This window comes from Solanum pennellii, chromosome 10 (genome assembly GCF_001406875.1).
Source record: "Solanum pennellii chromosome 10, SPENNV200".
In the NCBI taxonomy this organism is placed as follows: Eukaryota; Viridiplantae; Streptophyta; class Magnoliopsida; order Solanales; family Solanaceae; genus Solanum; species Solanum pennellii.
Window position 1 is genome coordinate 51,167,910 of NC_028646.1, and position 6,112 is coordinate 51,174,021.

General features: G+C 38.9%; 1 pseudogene; it reads right to left on the reverse strand.

The window, feature by feature from the left end:
- Positions 1-271: 271 nt before the first annotated feature.
- LOC107001342 lies at positions 272-2,366 on the reverse strand (annotated as a pseudogene).
- Positions 2,367-6,112: the final 3,746 nt, after the last annotated feature.

The following is a 6,112-nucleotide window of genomic DNA, read 5'->3' on the forward strand; positions in this document are numbered from 1 at the left end:
ACACATGTAAATATATAAAAGTAAAAAAAAAAGGTTGCAAATCTTACCAATTTGTCAAATACCAATTCATTTTTTTTCAACTCTAATTACTATTCCTTTTAACAATTACTTATAGCAATTGAATAACAAAAGTTTACCAAAATTTATGGGATGGACTCAAAACATTAAACCATCTTCATAACAATAGAACTCATAAACAACACAAAGAGCAAAAGGTAGACATAGCAATTGAAAGGTTGAATGCAGAATAATTTTTGTATAAACCAAAATTTCAACGTGTGTACAAAAGCATTGCGGAAGGCAATGATGCTGCAGAAGCTTTTTTATATTTGAAGAACCAGTATGGTCTCTACTCCCTGAAGAGTGTACTTCAGAAATGCGAGGACCAATGGAGTCGTATGGTGATGCAAACGAAGTAGTTGGTACATATTGTGACGTACTACAATGTGTCGGCACAGGCTTGTGTGGAGAGTGTGTGGGCAATGGAGCTTCCAAATTAAGCCTAAACATAAACCAACAATAAGTAAATGCTCCACCTACTCCTCATTGAACTTTGACGAGAGTCTAGGATCAACTGCTTCACTATGATTTCCCATCTCATAAAAAGTCTCCAAACCCAATCTACAATATTTACTTGATGCTCCTCAGCTTTAGGATCAATAGGTTTCCTTCCACAAGGTATTTCTAACGCGACAACGCCAATGCTATAGACGTCTATTTCCTTGTTAGCTTTGCCAGTGGTGACACATTCAGGAGCCATGTAAGCCATGTAAGCCATCGTGCCTGCCATAACTGTTGTTTCAGATCCCTTGTCATTTTCAACTAGCCTAGCTAAACCAAAAAACCCCATGTTTGGCATTGAAATTGGAATCCAACATAAAAAAGAGTTATTACCATTCTTCATGTAGATAAAACAATGTTTAGGCCAACCATGTGAAATATTGAATCTTATTGGCCATGTCAAATGGCTTTTTCCCTTGAAAAGATGGTAATCTAAGCTTCCATCAGGCATCAACTCATAGAGAAGTAGAAGTTCTCTTTGTTTATGGCACCAACAAATGAGTTGCACCAAATGTTTATGTCTTAATCGACTTATAATACTAACTTTTGATGCATACTCTTTTATTCCTTGCTTTGACTCCCTTGAAATACACTTAAAAGCAATATAGGAGTTGGATTCCTTGAGATTTCCTTTCTAAACAAATCCAAACCCACCCTGGCAAAGCATCTCTTCCCGCGAAAAGTTATTTGTTCATCTAACCAACTCACTGTACAAAAACTTCTTTGGTCCTGGGCTTCTTACAAATTCATTAGTCATGGAACCATCAATAATATCATCTTCATCTTCATCTTCTCTCACCTTCCTCTTTATCCAAAAAGCAAACAATATAAAAATAGATACTACTATCGAAACACAACTACCAAAAATCAATATAATTCACTAGTTCTAACTTATTTTTGCTTGAAGTATCCTCTGGCATATGGCTTGGTATGGGTACATCTGGATTTAGCACAGGGATTGGTAGAGGTACATGCATCTGTATTTAGCACAGGTCTTGGTAGAGGTACATCTGGATCAGTTATATTGCCATTATAGTTTAAAGAATAAGTAAAATTCCAAGAATACATAGTATGTATGGTTTAGAAGGTTCATGTTGCACCTGAGAAGTCAAAATGGACCCACTGTGGCAAATATGCCTTCAAATCAAGATTGTAAGATAGGTTCTGCTGGATATTGACAATGGTATTCCCTTGTGGTTTGAAACCAGTAAAGACAACAGTATGATTTTTTGAGATTGAATTATAAGTAATCAAGGCATCAGTTCTCGTACAATTGGGAGTGCCACTGAACCAAGTCACATTAGCAACATATTGCATGGAGTTTATATCGATACCCATATGATCACCCCGTGGATCATAAGAGTTCCAAAAGATGTCAAATTAGACAGCAACAAAATGGTTATTTTCTCATGAATATTGTCTATCATCACTTGCAAGGCCAAGTCCCTCTCCTGCAGCAAAGAGTTTATTAGGAATTAGTGAACCTGCAGGGGCAAGGGAAAAGGTAAGACCATCAGCATATTTGTTTATGCCCTGAGAATTTATTCTGAAGGAGAAGTGCGTAGAGAAATCTTTGACATTTCATGAGGCCTTTTCATAAATATGGAGTGTTTTGAATATGTAGCTCAGCCTATGCTGAACTCTGAATTGTTTTTGGTTAGCTGAATTACACCGTTTTCTGAATAAGCATCTGCTTCATATGTTATATTCTCATCATTGGGATTAAAACTATCAAAATTGATGGAGAGCAAAGTGACAAAGGGGATTATCAAAACAAAGTATGATAAAGATATAAAAACTGCCATAGTTGGGCAAATGTATGTTGCTACATTAGTCAAAATGATAGAGTAATGTTCTTGTATCTTGAGGTGGCAAAAAAGTTGTTATATTTTCTATATCCTTATTTTCAAGGAAGCAACGAGTATACTTTATTTCCTCGCCTTCTCTCACTCTAATTAATTTACCCAACTTGTCTGTTTACTGTATGTTTTTTAGAAATAAAGTACTATGCAAAGGGCTAATTAATGGACGCAAATAGTCCGTTTATTAAATCAAAAAGTTGATTGATCATCTCACCACCTATTTCAATAATATTTTTATCAGAAGGTAAATATTTATTTTAATTAATTAATAAATTTACTTACTTTCTTTTGGTTATATATTATATTGATTGACATAAAAAATAAAATATTTATATTTATTGCATTAAGTGGGTAAACATACAAACTTTCAATTGAGACACTTAGTTATTTTGTCATTGATGATACATTATATAGAAAGTCAGTTATTTTAACTGCATTGAGAAAACATGTGATGGGAAAACGTCTCCTTTCTTCAAGATTATTATTTTTAAAGCTGCGTACAAGGATAGCAGATGCATTGGGTACTCCCTGTCGGCACAAGAATCTAATTTTGAGTAAGAATGTTATTAAATGTTGCTATTAGAGGATGTACAAATTGTCTTTTAGGGATATGATACAACTATCCCCTAGATTATGATAAAATTTCAGAGACACATTAATTAATAAGGCCTTATTACCCTCTCGATCAATTTTTTATATATTTGTGTATACTTTTTGGATTATGTGGTACCCAAACATCTCCCACACACCTAAACTATGTGGAGTCGTGCAGTGTTACACCAGAAGGTGACTAAAAATACAATAAAAATGAGTTCGAGTCCTTAGTTTAGTTAAAATGTGTATTAGAGATTTTAGTCATATTATACTTATGCCTTGGCCCTTTTTTATGCTATACTAGATGTGTCAAGAGGTACATGGAAACAATAGATGATAGAATGTATGCGTCCACTACCAATTACATATATATCCAATTGAAGGTTTCTTGAAAAAAATTTATTCACGCTAATTAAGTAATATTGAAAATACAATTTAATATACCTGGTACAAAGGCTGGCGAATTTTTATCCACCAAGACATACATTACACAATGCATTCTATTAGCTAATATTCTTGCCTGGTCACATGCTCAATCAATTGAACTTGCTTACTTGTATTCATGACATGTCTATTTCTCATAATCATTGAATTTAGAGAAGGTCGTTGGGTAGCACAAGATACCAGTAGAAGTTGCTTATAAAAGCATTTAATGACGTCCCGCCATTATTCAAGCCTTATTCTGCGTCCGTATAGCGGGGAGAACGTTCTAGAGTTGTACGGAGGACTCTGGAACCTTTTGAAATATACAAGAAGTCTAGGGAAGGTCCCAAAACATTGTAGAATTCTCTAGAAAGGGAACCAAAGTGTAAATATTTTAGGGACTTGCCAAGTAAATATTAATTGCACTTCAGTCCTTAGGAAGTAGTATTAATAGAAGTGCCCCTCATTTGCCAAGGCACCAAGAAATTTCTAAAGCATTCTCCAAGCATAATAAAAAGCCTTTTTCAATAGCTCTTTTTTGTTCTCTCTAAGTACTTTTCAAGCATTCTCTTAGTGTTCCAAGTCTTAAAGGCTTCCTTGATCTTACAAGCCTTGAAAGATTAGTGAGTAAGTTGTCGAGGGCCGCACAGAAACTTAGCAAATACTCTAAGTCCATGAATATGCGGTACTAGAGCCGGTTTGATACTAAAAGATTGGAAACCGGAGGAGAGGTAAATACTAAAGTTTGTAGGGGAAATGGAAGAGAAGCGAAAGGGGAAGAAACATCAAAAGGGTAATGAAGACATGCTGCCGAATCCCACACATAGCGAGGCACTAACATCTCACAAACCCTCGACTACCGAAGCAAGTGACGATGAATTGGGCGAAGACTCCATAGACGTCACCGTTGGAGAAGAATGGGTCGCACGGGTGGAACTGGCAAGGCAGGGCGTGGATATATTAGGCCGGTGCATGAAAGTGGCCGACGACAAGTTTAAGACCTTTGAGGATACCGAGAACATCCGTAAGGAGTTGGATGGTCGCATGAAGGATCTGTTCGAGATAAAGGAGGCCATCACTTACTTGGAGTGTCCGCTTATGGACGCGCTTAGCACGATCGAAACGCTGAAGGTCAAAGTGAAAATACTCAAGGATGGCGTGGAGGTTGGAGGATCTACATCACCCGGTCGTGATGGGGAGGCAAGGGTCGAGGCTTCCAAACCACCTATATTCAAGGTCATCCATGACTCGTAAGAGGTGGAAAATTTTCTATGACTCTTGAGGAATTACTTCAACTGTAGTCTGGTGAGAAGCGACGAGAATAAGATCAACAATGATGTGTTGTATCTATTCGAGATTGCTATTCTATGGTGGAGACGCAACCAGGCTGAGACTGGGAAGGGGACGTGCACCGTCAAAACGTGGGAGAAATTCCTTAAAGAATTCAAGAAATCCTTCTTCCCTAACAACGTCATGAACGAGGTAAAGTGCAAGTTTCGAGAATTGAAGCAAATAGGAAGCACTTGGGCATACGTGAAGGAGTTCAAAACTCTAACGCTTAAAATTCCAAACCACACAGACGAGGACATGTTGTTCCACTTCAATGACGGACTGCCAAATTGGGCCAAGATAGATTTGGAGCGGCGACCTGTCAAGACCATAGATGAAACCATCGCATAACCCGAGTCCTTGATAGACTTCAAACATGAACGACATGACAAGGCAAAGGGCACAGATGTAAGAAGTATTCATGCCAAAGGTAGGGGAGATCGTAGCCGAGGCAAGGAGTTGCAGGATTAACCCAAGCAACACGACCCCCACAAGTCGGACAGTAAGCGATTCGTGTGCCATAATTACATTGAAAAGCGGGCGCAGACCAACAAAGGAGATGTTTGATACATATGTGGTGGACCATATGGCTATGACAGGTGCCCTGAGATGAACCTTGGTTCCATCCTACGAGAAAGGAAGGATAAGGACGCACAAGAGCAGGGGCACGATGCGGGCACAATTCAATTGGGAATGGTGGGACAATGCTTCGCGATAGCCTATCTGGCAAAGAAGCTGGGAGACTTGAACACACAGTATGTATACATCTCCATTAATGGACGACTAGCTCGTGCCATGGTAGACTCCGGGGCCGAAGCAAACATCATGACCAAGACAACAACAGAGCAGTTGGGGCTGAACTATGTGTCAAGAAACACCCACATAAAGATTGTTAATGCCCCAACGACTCCCGTGTGCGCAGTCGCCCAAGGAGTAAGCATCACATTTAGGAAGTTGTAAGGAACAACAAACTTTACCATCGCCCCTCAAGATATATTTGATTTCATTCTCGAGAAGAGTAATTCTAACGCTACCACACGATGATCAACCCCTACCTCCAACGGCTAATTGTCATTGATTGGGACGGGTCATGCATTGTAACGACCTGTTTAGTCGTTTCGAGCAGCAGATTTATTTCTGGAAAAACTGGCTGAGAGTACGGACATCACGACGGACCGTCATAGGCACGACGGCCCGTCACAGATGTCTCGTTTCAGCATACTTAGAATTCTGAAATTGGGTACTGAAAATCGACTCTCTGTAATCGGCGACGGACCTGCAGGACGTGCCGTCACATCCACGACGAGCCGTCGTAAGCTCCCGTTGCAAAACACTTCAACTCT